Below are 17,015 nucleotides of genomic sequence, written 5' to 3'. Positions count from 1 at the left end.
CCCATTAAATTAAATTATTTTCAGTCTTGAGCGATAGTTTATTAAATGTTCATGTTAATATATTTACATTACAAATACAGAATTTACTCTCTATTCATTTGTGTTTGTTACAGTTCTGCTAAAATAAATAGTTGTTACATCACCCTATAAAGATAAAAACTTTGTATGTCTTAATAATCACTATAAATTAATCCAAAATTAATTGTTTTGTTAGCTTATTGTGTTTGTTATAATTGACATCATTGATTAGTAATTATTGGTACTTTATGATTAAAATATCTTTGGTAATTAACATATGATGCACATACTGTACTACGAAGATTTTGATTTTTGATCTTTGCTATCAGTGTTTAGTTACATCGTGAGTGTTTGATTCTATCCCTGAAACTGAGAGTTGAAATTCAAAACATTAAGTGGCATTATCCTTATGGTAATTAATTGTAACACTTCTACTTCTACTATAACAATTGTTAATTTTATTTAAATACAAATATATTATTCTATATATCTCAAAAATGATCTGTGTTTTTCGACCAGATATTAATTTGAGTAAAGTAGTAAAGGATTTTTTCCAGTGATGTCTTTCGACCCAGAGCAGTGTACTCACCTTCATCTTCCCAGCTCCCAGCTCCCATCTCCATCTCTCGAACAAACTCGGATCGGTCGGCATTAGTTCAAAGCTTTGTTACACGATATCGCTATATCGCTGTGTAGGCAAACCAAACAACAAAAATCAACCATTGGAATGTGGAATGTGGTATTCATTGACAAAATCAGCTTTCAAAATGATCTCACTTGTATGAAAAACAGTCAAACCAAATCGAAAACCGGTTTCGTAGTCAAATCATTGAAGTTACAAACGTTTTTCGTTCGTTTTCCGTTTTTCCTCTTTTGACCATGGTCTTTATACACATTAACATCTGTGCGTTTTTCACGCACGTGCCTGGCTCAAATTTAATAACTATAATTACAATGTATGTCAAGTCGACCGAAATTATATGCTGCCAGTTAACACTTTAAACGAGAGACAAGATAAAAGCGAGGAAAAAAACTCAGAGATCTACAAGAAGCGAGAATAAAAATACCTTGGGTAGCCTAAATATTTTCACACGCGCCGCGAGTGAAAAAATGATCTTAAGGTTTTAGTCTTTTTTTGTTTAACAAAAATAGCACACAATTAGTGGCGCTGAGTTTCTTCTCTTTTTGGGGGAACTGTAAAATGCTTTAGAGTTATCAAACTGGGGATTACATACCTTAATAAATAGTTTCTGCGCAGGCGCGCCCGTATTTCTGTTCATGTATTGGTGTGTGGAATGCTTAACAACAACAAAAACACAATCTCCATTTAACAATCATTAATTTAGACGTCGTTCCAGCGAGAAAGAGATGGAAGCGTGCGAAGGGAACGGTGGCGTTGCTCCCTCGATGATCACACGCTGCTGGGAATGGCCTGGAATCTGGAATGGGGAACGGGAATGGGAGTGAGCATGGAAGCTGTGTGGGAAAGTATGCCGCGCAGTCGCCGTCGCTGAAATAAACAAGACCAAAAGCAGAAACAACAACAAAATTAGGTCAACATTTTTTCATTCACTCTTTTTTTTGTTTGTTGCTGCCTTATTTCGACATACATATTTTGTGTGTTTAAGTTTTTAGGTATTTTTTTTATTAACACAAACTTTCTATTGAGCGGGGAATAGTTTTTGTTTTTTTTCCTGTTTATTTTTTCTTCTTTTTTTCACTCTTTGCAGCCACACACGAACTCAGCAGACCGTAGCATTAACCGTTAGTTTTTTATAGCACATTTTATGGCAATCCGACGGGCGGAACTTGACAATACAAATATCATTTTTAATTGACATTTATGATGTGGTATAAAAACGCTGAGTTTGTTGCCCTGCAACTCTTTTGTTTTTCGATAGTAAGATTGGTGGGTTAGTGAAAATGAGGCGGTAGAGATTAATTTTCCCATCGATAGCCTATCGATATTCCAGTTAAAGGGTTCAGTTTTTCTGCTGACTACGGTTTCCACGAAGGGGGTGCATACGATGAACTGCAAAATAAACGGTATCACTAAGAGCAGTAAGAACAAACCAAGCACACTGTTAAAAAATATTAGTTTTCTTAAAAGATCACGTAAATTAAATTTATGGTATTATGTTAACAGGATATATGTTTCATTAACTAAAGATTGGAACTATTTTAGTTTAATTGTATTGAGGAGCTTTTAAGTTTCTCTTCATTTAATACAACTTCAGATCTTTCAAGTTTGGAAGCAAGCGTACTAATTTTGATATTTTCTTTAGCTTATTTTTATGAATAGTTTCTCTTTTAATTATTTTTTAAAAATAATATTGTTGATAATTTTAAAAGCTCTTTTAAATACAATTTTTTGTGACTCAGTATGCTTGTACTTCAGCTTATTGATAATATATAAAGTATTACAACCGTTTTCAAAGGATATTATTATCGTGTCCTAACTTAAACTTCTTGTAAATATTTCATTTTACGTCTTACTGAAATTTGTTTCTAAATCAACTAACGAATCCTTTTTTAAGGATATGATTTATGATATTTGCTCTATACAAAAATTATATTTAATTTCTTCCCCTTTTTTTTCGAAGTGATTGCTGCTCCCTTTTCCCTTTGTTGGTGTGTTCTTGTGTCGCTCCTTTCGCTCCGCAAAACGGTTCTTCTGCCCCTCTTACTTCTCTTTCCGCGACTATTGCCGTCTCGCCTGTCTGGCAGCCGCGGTTGACTTGTTGTTTGTGTCTCCGTCTCTCCTTCTCTTCGCCTTCTTTTTGTGCTGAGTGATGCAACTTTTATGACTGTTCCCGTTTCTGTTCCCATATTCCCGTTCTCACTACTGCTCCGAGCCAGAGCGAAGGTTAGGATCGTTGAGAAGAAACTGGTCTCGAAAACCCACGCTCAAATCGCATGACTCACGCTCGAAAAATTTCAATTTGAATTTCTAAATAACACACATATACACATACACAGCATCCAATTTCAGCCAATAAACGAGGTTGGGTGTGTGAGTGTGTGTGAATTCCGACTTACGAGTGTTCCCATCGAAGGTAAGTTTTTTTTTTTTCGGGTTTTGGGATGTCAATGGAACCGCGATCGGCCGACGTCAAACAGTCTAAAAACAAAAAAAACCAGTTTTGAAGACATATTTGCTGCTGCTGCTTCTTCTTCTTTCTGCATTCCACACACAAATACACTGGCACACTGAGTTCGAGTTCGAGTTTAGTTTTTCCACTTTCCCCTCCTTCCAGCGTTATTTGAACTTTTGGAATGCGGTTGTGTTTGCTCTTGGAACTCCTTGGAAACTGCTCTTCATTGGAACCGTCTTCCCAGGGTTTTTTTTAGTTGGTTAAGTTAAGGGTTTTTTATGTGTTTAAATATGCCAGTTAAATATTGACTGTTCACACTTTGGCAATTTTCGTTCGGTTTTTTTTATTGCGCGAAGAGCAGACGAGAGCTGCACGACCATGCGGCTGCAGCTACAAAAATTTACTGAATGAATATTTTCTTTTCTTTTGCGCCGATCTTTCGTCTTGGCGTTGGAATTCGCAGCCGGCAGAGGCCGAAGCAGCGGCGGCGGCAGAGGCACGGGCGTCGACTGCGGCAGAGGCAGCGACTTCGAAAAAAGTTGTACCTTTCGAAAGTCGTTTTCGTGTGTGTGTGTGTATCTGCTGGATCTGCGCTGTATCTGTGTGCTAGAAAGTTTCGATACCGAACTATGTTTGAAGTCGCATGCATAAGAAACTTACAAAACGGCATTCCACAAACAAACTGACACTGCCCCTTCCAGACCGCCCTGCCCCCTTGCCCCACCCCCTTGCAGACCGTCTTCAGCCTTCCAAGCCGGCGAGAAAAGTATCTGTATCTGTACATATGTATCTGTGCTACTTTTGCATTTTGTCACCACATCAATGTATAGCGCCCTCTCGCTCTCGCCCCCGAAATTCTTCAGCCTCCTCTTCTTCTTGCCTTTTCCTATATGTTGTAATCTACGGAACAATAAAAAATGTTGTGTGGCTTTCGTAAGTGTCTTTTTTGGAATTTTTTTTCGTGTGTTTGTAGCTGGTGGCGTTCTTTTTTTTCGTTTTTCGTAAACAACACACACACTGGAAAATTCGTCATTGAACGGTAAAAAACAAAAATTCCAACGTGTTTGACTTTGTCTCTAGACAATCTAGCTATCTCGCTCGAGTGTGTGGATTTTTTCAATTACAAGTTTGTAAATGGAATTTCTGAACTTTATGTGAACGAGGTCATTTACAACACACAAGCACACACACACACACACTTATAAAGAAGGGCGCGGGGCTAAGGTTGTTTAGGGAATTTTTGTTATATTCGTCATGAACTTATTTATAGGAAATTCCTTAGGCTTTACTTGTTATTTATGGCTGCAGATCGCAGGGGGGATATTATATTAGGTCTATAAAGCGGGGGAGTGTCGGTCGGCCGACATGCATATCAAATGCCCATTGGGACAATCCCCAGTTGCCTCGGAAATATCACGAAAACGGAACTGAATTAGCTCCAAGTGATCGAGGGATTTTCAGCGGTCTAGTTCAGACAGAAAAACGAAGGTATTTCTAGGATAAAATAAGTTAAATCACTTCGAAAAAATATTAATTAAAAATACGTAACTATGGTTGGGAATAAAACACGGTTTAAAACTAAAAAGATAACAAATACATTTTTTTAGCCTACATAATACTACATTTCTTTTGAAAAATACATGACCTAACAAAATGTATTTCGTCCCGCTTACTTCCTATCGAAATGCCACCGATGACGTTTTCTTCTATAAATACAGCAAATGATTCAGATTCCTTTCCACCTTTCGTTTGATTAGCAATTCCTTGAATTGAACCTGCGGGCGCCAGGCGTATTTGTAATCGGCCGCTATCAATCCAATCAATCCACCCAACTGTCCCGTATCAATGCAATCCACTGACGAGCTTTCGTGGCCCCCGTTTCGTAGCGCCCACTCCAGTAACCAGTACCCAGTAACCAGTAACCAGTAACTCAGTGGCTGGACGATGGTCTGAGTGATAAGGTTTTCGGGGCGGCTACTTGACGCAAGAATTTCTGGAATTTCGAAAGTGTACACACACCTGTGTCCGCGGGAGTGGGGAGTCAACCTTTTGAAAAAAGGCCCAGACACAAAGCACGCGCTCAATCTACGGCTTATCAAAAGGCCCACGATAGGCCCATTTAAAGGCCAAACTATAAATGACATGTGATGCCATGGCGACAAACATACCAAGGGTACGTAAAACGTTTAAGTTTGAGTCACATGGCTGACACTTAACCGGCCAAGAAAGAGAGCGCCCCAAACGGAAATTGTAATTTCTGTTTCTTTCTTCTGGAAAAAGAAAAATCCAACAGCAAAAACAAAAATAAAATCAACAACGGGGCAACGGAGATTTCCCAATCAAAAGCCTTTTGGACTTTCAACTGTTTGTACTATTTACAACATCAACAGAGCAACGTCAAGACCATAAAAATAATTAATACACCTTATCAGCAGGGCCGCGCAGAGGGGAGGGAGTTGGGGGGTTAAGGGGGGCATGGGTATGGCATACCACTTGAAGCCACCTATGACGTGGAGGCATTGGCATTACTGTTTGTATTTTTACCCGGTGTGTGTTGCATGGTCAACGATCGTACGGTAGATCCGATCCGATTCGATGGCAAAGAATTCCCCCTTTCGGTGTAATTACTTTTGGTTTGGTCGAGTCGAAAGTCGGCCCGAACCGAACCTAATGATAATACCCGCGATCTAATAGGGAGCACGTGATGCGCATACAGCCCACCGATCATTAAGAAGCAGCGGTGCACTTCGAAAAACCCCCGGCTCTGAATCATATATATAATCTGCAAAGCTACTGTTTGAATTCACAATATCTGGTAGGAATATACTTTTTATTTATTTTAGTAAAAAAGAATTTGAATGCTCAATCATTCATTCTTTGCTAGTGTGTTCACTTAGTTTACTTTTATAGTTTACTCATGGTAACTCATTATCCATTTCACTGAACTGTAATTCCCAAGTCATTTTTCAGTTGACAAAAAAGAGGATAACCATTTCTGCGGCTTTTTCCTTTGCACCAAGATATTTTATATCTTTTGAAAACTTCCCAATTCAATACCACATTTTCTCCGAGTGCACCTGTGGGAGGCGGAATGGAATGGAATCGGAATCGAGCTGTAGACCACAGACTAGAGACCAGACCCCTGGCTAGACAAATTGCACATAATTTCTACTCGAGTGAGCGCGGTCAGCCGGCAAAAAGTGCACCGAACCTGCCCAAAACAACGGCACCGGGATGGATGGTAATGCGGACTTGGATGGAGGGAAAGATATGGCCGGGGGCTATATAGTACTGCTACCACTCGGGTTGGTTAGACGTCGGAAAAAAGACGTCGTCGACGCCGCACCGGGAGGATCCCAGCCATTTCATGAAAAATTATGTCGTGTACAATTTTATGCATGAGAGACTTGCACAGCAGCAAAAACTGGGCAGCGAAAAAACTTGGCAAAATTAACAGTGGCTCGTCAGTTGCAGTTGCATTTGCACGGTGGTGCCGTTGGTGGTGCAGTCGGTGGTGCAGTGGCCGCCAGGTTGGAGATAAGCCGCTGACGCTGACGCCGCTGCAAATGGGCACACGCACACTCGAGAGCCATCAACTGCAACTGCAACTGCCACTGCAATTGCAATGAGGAGCTACCGTGGGGCATGAATATTGGGAAAAGCTGGGCTGCAAGTGTGGCTCTTGGACTTCAACATATAAGTGTTTTTGTAAAGAAAAGACAGGATTTATATAACAGATTTATGGAGGATAATTAAGAAGCCAGAAAAGGCAAGACTTGAAGTGGATAAACAGTTGGAAACAATATAAATAAAATTGTATTTATTATAAAGAAATAAAAAGAGATAATTGAGTCATTAATAAAATTAACATAGGATCAAAAATTTAAACAATGCTTTTAAATTTGTCCATTGCCAATTGATTTTGCTCCACTTTGCCCAGAAAACGAAGGCTGTCGGCATGTTGCATTAGCATACAAGTGTTGGGCAGCGCCATAAAGTCGCACAATTGAAAGAAGAAAAAAATAGCGGCAGTAGTGACAACAATTGGCCCGCTAACGAACCGACCGACGGACGCCGCCCCACCCACCATTCCACCCGTCCACCAGTCCCCATTTCCCTCCTGAATGAACCCGATGATAATGATGCGCAGGAGGATGAGGGGCAGGAACCGGAGCAGGAGTGGATATGGATATGGAAATGGAAGTGGAAGAAAGCGCAGTCGAGCGTCTTGCATCTTGCCACGCCACCCCGACCCAAATTCCAGTTGGATGCACTGGCCACCGCCAGCCTTTGTATCCGTAGTTTCCGTAGTATCTGTATCTGTATCTATGTCTGTGTCTATGACCAACCGCTAATAGCTTTAGAAGCGAAAAATGAATGGTTTTATAGTTAGTATAAGCTAGTTGTACTGGAAAAGAATGCTGATAAATCTATGTTTTAATTTGTTTTTTAAATAAGGTAAGACTTAATTTAAAACTAGTTTTCTTTTCTTAAAAATATATTTGGGATTATTATTGTTGACCTTTCAGACAAGACAAGACTATGACAAGGTGCTAAGGAAAAATCTTTCTGGAAACCTGGGAGATGCGATATTTAGCCAAATAAAGAATAGTTATGAAAAGCCATAAAATCCATGTGAACTGGGAAACCCAAGAGTGGAACTAGCTAGAAAGTATCACACCCTCTTTTCTGTTTAGCACGAACAGCACATACCCTGTTCTATGGCATTCCACAGAAGGCGGATGCAGAAAAACGTGGGGCGACCAAGAGCTCTCTCTTCTCTTGGTTGGCATAATAATAGCACATTCCTCGGCTAACAAACTGGCTGCAATCGGATGTGGATGTGGATGTGGCCAAGTAGGAGTCGCCGTCGCCGTCGTCGTCATCGTCGTCGTTGGAGTTTGGAATCTGCTCCAAATGTGGGCGTCGCTGGGGCACTACTACAAAATACCCTAGCCCCTCCTGCCCCTATTCGCGTGGCCCCCGCTGTCAACGCATGATTTGCTTCCCGCTTGCATGTCCGGATCTGATGTATTAATGACATTTGGCCCAGTTTCGGTGCCTCCGCCATGTAAAATGCAGCGTGGGGGGATCAGGGATGGGGGGACTGCGACTGCGACTGCGAATGGAGGAGGCTCATTCATATTCATAAATTTAACGTCTTTTTACGTAAGCCTCGCAACGGAAGTAGTGCCCCTCCCACAATCGCCACTTTCTGAGACCCATTCATTCGCCCTTTTTCGCAGCCAAAGCCAAAGCAGCCAGACAATGTGCCGCTCTATTTTCGATGCATTCCCAGCCAGAAAAAGTCAGACACACACAAAACGACAGAGACGGCAATAGGGAGTGCGAAAGAGACGGGGCAGGGGGGCAGTAGCTAAAGTTCAAAGCACTATTGAACTCGGGGGCCCAACAAAAACAAACTCCACCAAACACTTTCGCCATAAATAGCCGCAAGTGGAAGCGGGACAGGAGGCATGGGTTTTATCAACGGAAGCCAAAGTGGGGATATATATAGAGGATATATGGCGGGGGGATAGGGGGATGGGGGGTTGGCTGGGGGCCTGAAGAAGTGAAAACAAAAGTGACTAATGCGAGTGTGCGAGCATTTCCGCTCACTTCCGGTGCGTACAAATGAGGAAGTGCTGCCAACTGCATTTTTGGAGTGGCCAACAAACAAGCACACAGAAAGAAAAACTGGTATCATATAAAACAGCGATAAATGTTACGGTTTTACCTATAGTTTTGTAACCAATTGGAAATGTAAAAGACGTCGCACATAAATTAATACGTCTTTAAAGAACAAAATTTATGTTGTGTTAGGTTGCATTACAAGTTGATAAAAACAAAAAAATGTATTTTAGAAACAGAAGCTTGAATCAAAAATAATGAAACGAAGAAATCATTTGGATATTGTTTTCTCAATGAAATGTAATGAAAAATTTAAAAACATTTTTTTCCGTGCAAAATGGGGAGGGGTAAGGGAAGAAGCAGCAGCTGAAGGGCCTTAGTAGGCAGAAGACTCGGCTGCTGATGAACAAGAAGTTCCGAACGCCGGAGCTATAAATAAAACCCAAGCCAAAAGCCGCCAGGCCGGAAATAATGTGACCAAAACCAAACTGACGAACCAAATACGAGGTTGCATGTGTGGGTGGGTGCATGTGTGTTCGTGTGTGGGTGAGATAGTGTGAGAGCGAGAGTGTGTGGACCTCGTTCATTCATAACTGTATGAGGTATATAATCACAGTTGTGGGCAAACTAGTAGTGAATAGTAGTGAATGGGGAAGTAACAAACTAGATACGACTTAATATATAACTATCAAAGTAATTAAAAGTAAAATCTATATCACAAAAATATATTAATTGTTGTTACTTTATCAATAAGATATAAAATCCAAATCAATTTAATCAGTTACTTAAACTTTTGTAACTGAATTTCTTCTGCAGTGAACAACCTTTACTTTTCAGTTCAAAGTAGTGCCACATTATATTTAATTTTTGGGTTACAGTCCAAGTAATATCCCCTACCGGAAATAGGTATAATTGAGCTTTTATTATTATTTTATTACCACAATGTTGAACTCGAACCTATAATGTAAATAATCGAAATCAGCACACAAAGGCGCATTGAGTTGGGAAGTGATTCTCTGCTATGTTCGGGGCGATTGCGACAGTTTCAGAGTTTCAGAGCTCCCCCATCCCCGGATCAACGATCGTATTGAATGGCTGACCCATAACAAACAACGACAAACGACAGAGATAAGGATCCGTTCCGAACTTATCAGTCAGTGCTCAATGAAATTTCATTGAAATTTGGAACGAATCTATAAAATGCATCGAAGCAAGCATGGAGGGGTGGAGAAATGAGGAAATTGTGGAAATGGAGACTGGAAACGGGAACCACGGTTTGATTTTTGTCACAGATAGCCCAAGAACACTGCAAGAAATAGTATTATCTATTAAAAACCACTCAGACTAACTAGAATATTCTGTTAAGTTCATAACCTATGAGTAAATTTCTTCATGTAATAGTATTTCTTTGAACTGAAATGTAGGTTAATGACTCAGATTTAAATATAGCACAGACTTTTTAATGACTAACAATTATTTATAAATAATGATTTATTAATCATCCTTATTATTCATCATTTCAAAAATAGCTGCTAAGTAGGCAACAATATTTAAATTAAAGTGCAATATGATAATGCGTTGGTGTAAAAGTCTTATTGAATTAAGCTACACATAGCAATAACCTGAAAGTTGATAACTATATTCAATGTTTTTAAATCTGACCCAATTTACTTTAATTTCTGATAGTGAGATGTCAAAAATAATGTGTTTTTTTCAGTGCAACAACGGCAGCAACATAAACGCATTTGTAGTTGCTGCTGCTGTTGTTGTTGTTGGAGCGATGAAACGAAACGTCGACGTAGGCAGCGGCAGCGGCAGAGGCAGAGACCGTGGCAGAGGCGTGGGAGGAGGGTCGGTGAACAAGGGGCATGGTGAGGGGGCGGTTGTTGTTGCTGCTGCATGAATTTATGAATGGATGAAATCGTATTTGTGTGTGCGTGCCGTGGCAATCGCCGCATTTGTGAGAGTGTGTGTGCTGCGCTCGCATTTAATGAATGAAAATCGCAGACAGCGACCAAAACCTAATAAACACATGCACCCACACACACTCGCACTCACACTCACTCACACCCACACACTCACATACACCCATTATAGTAGTAACGGAAGTAAACCGAACAACAACAAACACAACTAACTCATTCAAGTCCAAATGCGAGTGTCTAAATAAGTCGCTTGAATGCCCGCTTGATTATCAGCTACTTGCCCGGATTATATAGGATTTGATATGGCACATGGTATATAGTAGAATACTCAGCCACTTGAGCACCTCCTATTTGTCTGAATTGTCCTGAATGAGTGATAGTTAGGATCTATGTTACTCGAAATATGAAAACTTAACAATTTGAAACTATGAAAGGGTTTTTTGATTATGAAATTTACAATTTTTATACATTTTTTTACAATTCGGATTGGCTTTATAAATATATACTTGCAAAATATCTCTCCTCTGTTTATGCATTTTAATATCTACGCTTTTAAAAAGTTTAGATACTGCTACTCAAGATACTTAAACTTATTTCTGTTTGTGGGATGTTTGTTCTGGTGAACTACATATCTAAATTATCACAAATTGTGAGCACGTTGAATAGTATTTCGCAAGTGAGCTCTGAGTGAACAGAATTTCAAAACCCAGTGTAACTCACCAAAAAAGACTTACTAATTACGCTTACTCACGAAGAATTCTCCAGAACTCTTGGGACCCTTGGTATTTATAACGATTAGAGAACAGCGGCGATTCGATAGTTCCCGGAATAGGAAATTAGATTTGCACATTTGCAGATTGAGTCACAGACGACCTATGAACCAGCCAACGACCAGCTCCTTATCCATATGCAAATAATGCCAGAAGCGCCGAGAATGGTTGTTCTTAGTCACTTTCGGGAGAAACTCGATGAGTGCATCTGAAGGGCCGCGATCAACGACCTTCCCGCCGACAGATTAGGAATATATATGGTCCGTAAATAAATATGGAAATGCCCAGAACAATAAAAAATCGCCAAAGCCCTCAAAACTTACTGAAAACTATGACGCACGAACTGGGAATATATCTGTGTACTTTGTGCAGGGCCTGGACTTTTACGAGTTGATAGTATTAATGGAGATGCGGCGTCGATAAAATTGCAAAACAACTGCCCAGAAGGGAAAGTGCCGTGGAAATTGCGGCTGAAAAAAAAAATCATTGGCAAATACGAGCGGCCAAATGACGCACAACAACTTTACAAGGTTGTCTGCTGCGGCAATGTAAAGGGGCGGTGGGTGGGTGGGTGGTGGGAGGCCAATGTGTACGTCATCGAGAGCTGAATGAAATCGAAATTGGCTCGAGCCATTTTACGTCAGAGCCGAAAAAGAAAAAAATGGAAAGAAAACCAAACGTTTTCCAGCCATAGCCGCGTTTTCCTCTCAGATCTTGTTAATATTTGTTTGGCCGCGTATTTGGATTGCGATTATTTATGCTGCTCGATGACGTTCGATTGTAAAAGACTTTGGCCAGCGCCTTAATTGCGCCAACTGTGCGCCTAATTATGGCAGACACTGTGGCAGAGCGCGTTATATAGCCGTATAGCCATATAGCTGGCTAAAAGGAAAGATCCGTCGCGGCATTTATAAATAAATTGTTGTCTATACGAAAATAACTAAACGGATCATTATCGTCAGACATGTGCGACAGCGTCTGGTCAATTAAAAGCCATAAAATGTCATAAAGCATCTGAGATATAGGGTGTCTACAAAATTTTTGGCAAGTTCAAATTCACAAAGAGTTCTGCAGAGCAAATCTTGTTTATTTCAGTAATTATTTTAACATTTTACTGCCTTTAAGTTATTAAAAGTTTAATGATTTGCCAAACGTATACTTCATATTTTTAGGCTTTTAAGTTTATAAACATCTTATTTCATATTTAATTCAAGGTTTTTGAACAAATGTGGTAAATAAATAACACTATTTTTTTATTCTTGTAAAACTAGACAAATTGTTAAAGAAAGCTCATAGTTAACCAAAGCGTATACTTGATATTTTAAAACCTCTATTTGGAATTCAGGAATGTGTTATGAGTAAAACCCTAAATTTAAATTTATTGTAATTCAGGCAGCAAAACTCTAAACAAACTATAAGTAATGAAATTTTAATTACACAAATTTAAATTTCATATTTAATTAATGTTTAGTTGTGGATTTCATTTTTTTACTAAAAGTAACATTTTTGAAAAGAAAGTAACGTGCTAATTGGAGGCTTGGCTAACCATTCCTGCCCTACCAATTTGTAGTTAAAGTCTTAATTTCTCTGCCATTATAGTTTGGTTCCCACAAATTAAACGAAATATTCGTGTCAAATCGAATCGATCAATCACGAATATGGAATATGGAGCATGTGGTTAAGTGCTTAACTTAATTTGACCCCAGAAAACTAAATTATTTTAATTCTTGGCTCGTGTTTTTTAATCTGTAGCCTGAGATCTTTTGTTTGCGAATTTGGGTTATTCGATTTTTCGATCAGATTCGGACGACGAATGATAAATGCGTAACACTCAAACTGGTTCAATTTTGTGAATACTTTGATCTTGTTACCGCTGTTGTTGTTGTTGTTGTTGCCCTGCCACGGGCCGTGCCAATCTTAATTGCGCATTTAAATATAATAGAAAGATAGAAACTACAAAAAAGAAAAAAAAAACTACAACACAACAATAACTATAAACACAGACACATGGCGACCCGGTTGTCAGTCGGTCGATGCGAACTTGAGGCTCGAAAAAGGCGCCTCCAAGTACAACAATAACACTAACAACCATATAGAACTGGGTACCCCTGCCCCGAAGCCCCGAAAAAAAAACCCCTTCCGAAAAACTATTTCGTGTCTGCCCATCTGTATCTGTATCTGTCGGCTCTGTATTGAAGCTGCGCATATTGCGCCTTGGTTATTTATTATGTACTATATGGTATGGACAATACGCAAAGGGGCTGCGAAGGGGTTTTCGGGGGGCGAAAAACTCTTTTTGCGCACTAGTTTTCCCGCTCACCGAATCCAAATTGCCGCGGCGCTTTGGCAACCCTAATGGGTTTCAAATTACCCGAACCACACAAAAAATATTAATAATACTCGTCGTAATAATGAAAAACGATGATCAATTATCGAATTAAGTGAATTCATTTAAATGCACTCGATCTCCGCTAACTGGGTTGCTGTATTGATTCGAAGAATATTAGATAACAATTTGAATAACAGTTTAGTTTAGCAAAATTCTTTACGTTTATTCCTTATTACCATACAATTTTTTTAAAAACCGATATTCTTTCGTTAATTTTATTTTTTTGTAAAAGCTTTTTTATAAAATGATTCAAAATTGTGTATTACAATTTATGTTACATTTTTTAAAAAATTTTGTAAGTGGTTTTCTTTATTCAAGTTTCCCTGTAAATGGATTAATTCAAATAACAGTAAATGCCAGTCTGGCAACGCTCCGCGGAGAGGGAGAGCAAGGGCTAAATTTAACAGCGAGAGAGTGAGAATAAGCTCTCTCATTTTCTCTTCCCCACTCGCTCTCTCACATTTGCGGTGACGGTTGCGTATACTTGATATTTTTTGGTTTAAGGACACATGGCTGCGCCGCCGGCGTCGCAGTCGCTCTTCTTGTTTTCCTTTTTTTTATTTTACTCATTTTTTTTGTGAGGACTTGCAGTGGAACAGCTGTTTTGTGTTATGGCAAACAGCTGTTCGTGTTGCACTCACAAGCACTCGCACACATTTTCCCACACGTAATAATAACGAAATAAAATAATTTTTTAAATAAATTGCATTCAATACTTACAAACAAAGGCCATTAGACGGTGATTATATAAGCACACTATGCCGCCAGCCCTGACAGCTAAGTGAGATGGTGTTGGTGTGTGTTGTTGAGTGTTGGTGTGTGTTTTTTTTTTTTTCGTTCATTGGTGTTGGTGTGCGTGTGTGCCAGTTTAGTTAAATGCTGAGCACACGCACTGAAAGACAGCAACTACAACAATACAACAACAACAGCAACAACAACAAATATAACAACAACAATAAGACTAGGCAGATAGGCAAGTTTGCCTTTTAGTTGTTTCTGTAGTTTACTTTGTTGTTTTATTTGTCGACAGCGGTCTGACTGGCTAGCTCTGGTCTGGTCCCCGCCCCCTCGAAGCCCCTCGTAACCCCCTCCCCACCTCCCTACCTATATGTCGTATCTAAAACATTTGCGCTTTAAATAAATACACAGAGGGTATTATAAAAAAAGGCAAAAGAAACGAGGCAAACTAGTCGCGTACAACAACAACTACAACGACAAATTAGTTCAATGCACGCCGCCAAAAGAGTGTGTATATAGGGCTTATCAACTCTTAGCGGACCCAGACCTTTTTAATGGGGTATTTGTTTTGATTTCTCCATAAAAGTATCTTCAATCTTCTAGGCTCTTTCATTGATGTGCGTACATCAGCCTAGGGCACAATTTCATTCATCATATTGCCTTAATCATCATCAGCGTTCGTAGTCTCGTTGTCACTGGTACAAAGTTCATATATATGTACATATATAGATGTACATGCAATCAAATAAAAATTTTTTGATTGTATAAGTTCACAGTTTCTTTGTGCGCCATTTTTTGTTCTTTCTAAATACATATATACATACGTATGTATAAGCGTTTCGGGTTCTTTATTTGAAATTTATTTGGTGTTTTTTTTTGTATTTACTTTTCCGCTTCTAATTTTAATTATTCAGTTGCGAGGCTCAAAAGTCGCGAGCGAGTTTGTTTTTAATTCTTGTTGTTGTCGCGTTTGTTGTTGTTGTTCCCCTAGTTTTGTTTCTCTCGTTTTGTTTTTTTCCTTTTTTCTTTTTTTGGTTTGTTAAATACGTCGTTTAAGTTGCTCTTGGCTGGCTTGCTTTGTTTTCTTTGCAACTGCGTCGCAAAAAATTTGCAAATAATTTGTTTTGTGCTTTTTTTTTTGGTTTTGTGTTGCTTTAAGCTAATTAATATTTGGGGACACTACACTGTTGGACTCTTTTTGTGGTTAGGTTTAAAAACACTTTTTGAAAACTTGAAGGGGCAAGAAATCCCGGCACGTTACTCTACAAGAAACCTTCCAAACAGTGTGACCAGAGATGCCAGCGACAGTCCTATTCCGCCCTGCACTCCAATTTCAAATTTCCAATTCCCAATTCCCAAGTGCTGAGTCTGAGTCTGAGTCCGGCTCACCGCCTCCTCCTTCTTTTCGTTGGCGCTGTCGGTGACGTACTGAAACAAATGCCTCACGAAACTTTAGTTTGTGGCGGAATCAACGACACACCAACACTGGGCCCCAACTTGGCACACAGATACGGGTACACAGCAACAAGTATGAATGAATGCCGCCTTGCCGCTGCCTCTGCCTCTGCTGCCGTCGACGTCGCCTGTAAGTGTGAGTTTGCATGTAATGGTTAACGCCACACAATCGGTGGACTCGGAATCGGAATGGGGAATGGGAATCGGGCGGGGGCCTTCGGAGGAGGGGGAATCTAAAATTTTTTAGCCCGCTCTGTCTGCCTTTGTTGTTGCTCCTCTGTTCTGAAAAACATAGCAAACAAACCTCGCACACTTACACACACTTGCCCAGATACTCGCTCTGTCCCTTTCTTGCCAACTGCAAAGACCTAGCTGTTTTAATACTTTGGTGTGCGTGAGCGGCGTCTAAGCACAGCGAGAAATTTTCATTAACGAAACGATCGAAAGCAAAATGGCGGATTTGGCAAAGGCAATCATAACGGTTATTCGCACGATTTCGGTGCTGGGGGTCTCATTTTTTGAAATTGTTCTCGATATTCCTTACGATTTAAATGGAAATAAATAAGAAACTTCATAACAGTTTGTTTCATGGATCACATTTTTTTGATGCCTTAGTTTTCTTGCGTTGGTCTTTTATCATTATTATAAAATCTCAATATTCAAAGTTAAAAAAAAAAATACCTAAACTTTTCTACCTTGGTTTGATGTTTCCACTAAAAAAGTTTTTTAAGACGTAAAGCTATCTAACGTTCCCTTACAAAAGAAATCAGAATTACATGTTAAACTAGTTTTTTTAAACCTTAAAATAGATGAGTAGTAGTTTTTTTGAATACATACAATTATTAGTTCTTCATTTCAGTTATTTCTTAAACGCAAATATCTCACTTTTAGTTTCTTTTTAAGACCGTACGGATTTGATAAAGTATTACTAAACTATCTTGAATTGACGTTTATTGGTTCTATCGCTTAACATGCCAGATCTTAATGTATATGC

The 17,015-nt window shown here is 39.4% G+C and overlaps 1 long non-coding RNA gene across 1 annotated transcript; it reads left to right on the top strand.

The window, feature by feature from the left end:
* The first annotated feature begins 533 nt into the window (after positions 1-533).
* LOC108041123 lies at positions 534-15,659 on the top strand. The gene is made up of 2 exons (XR_001769111.2): positions 534-5,928; positions 6,073-15,659. It is a non-coding gene; the product is annotated as an uncharacterized LOC108041123 (long non-coding RNA).
* Positions 15,660-17,015: the final 1,356 nt, after the last annotated feature.

Source organism: Drosophila rhopaloa, unplaced genomic scaffold (genome assembly GCF_018152115.1).
Source record: "Drosophila rhopaloa isolate 14029-0021.01 unplaced genomic scaffold, ASM1815211v1 contig_159, whole genome shotgun sequence".
NCBI classification, from domain to species: Eukaryota; Metazoa; Arthropoda; class Insecta; order Diptera; family Drosophilidae; genus Drosophila; species Drosophila rhopaloa.
Note: the sequence above shows the minus strand (reverse complement) of the source record. Positions and strands in the feature narration are given on the sequence as shown.